Consider the following 313-nt stretch of genomic DNA (forward strand, 5'->3'; position numbering starts at 1 on the left):
CGCTCTTTTGCGTGGAAAAAGGAAAAGTCACTCAGCATCTCCGCTGTGGGTTTTCATCTCGGGTGGGGCTGAAAAATACAAGACTACTCGTAATTACATCAGTGTGTGGGTTTAAATACTGTCCCCTTACAGGAATCGCCCGGGTTTTTGTCCGCGGCTCTTTCGCACTGCGCTAACGTTTCCCGTCAGAAGGGAAACACACCTAGCACGCTCCCTCGGGCGAAGGCAAGGGCAGCAGCTCCGTCCAGGCCCCGGGGGTCAGTCCCCCAGGCCGGGCTGCCTCCTCGGGGCGGGGGCGGGGGCGGCAGCGGCC

Source organism: Egretta garzetta, unplaced genomic scaffold (genome assembly GCF_000687185.1).
Source record: "Egretta garzetta isolate BGI_Z169 unplaced genomic scaffold, ASM68718v1 scaffold598, whole genome shotgun sequence".
NCBI classification, from domain to species: domain Eukaryota; kingdom Metazoa; phylum Chordata; class Aves; order Pelecaniformes; family Ardeidae; genus Egretta; species Egretta garzetta.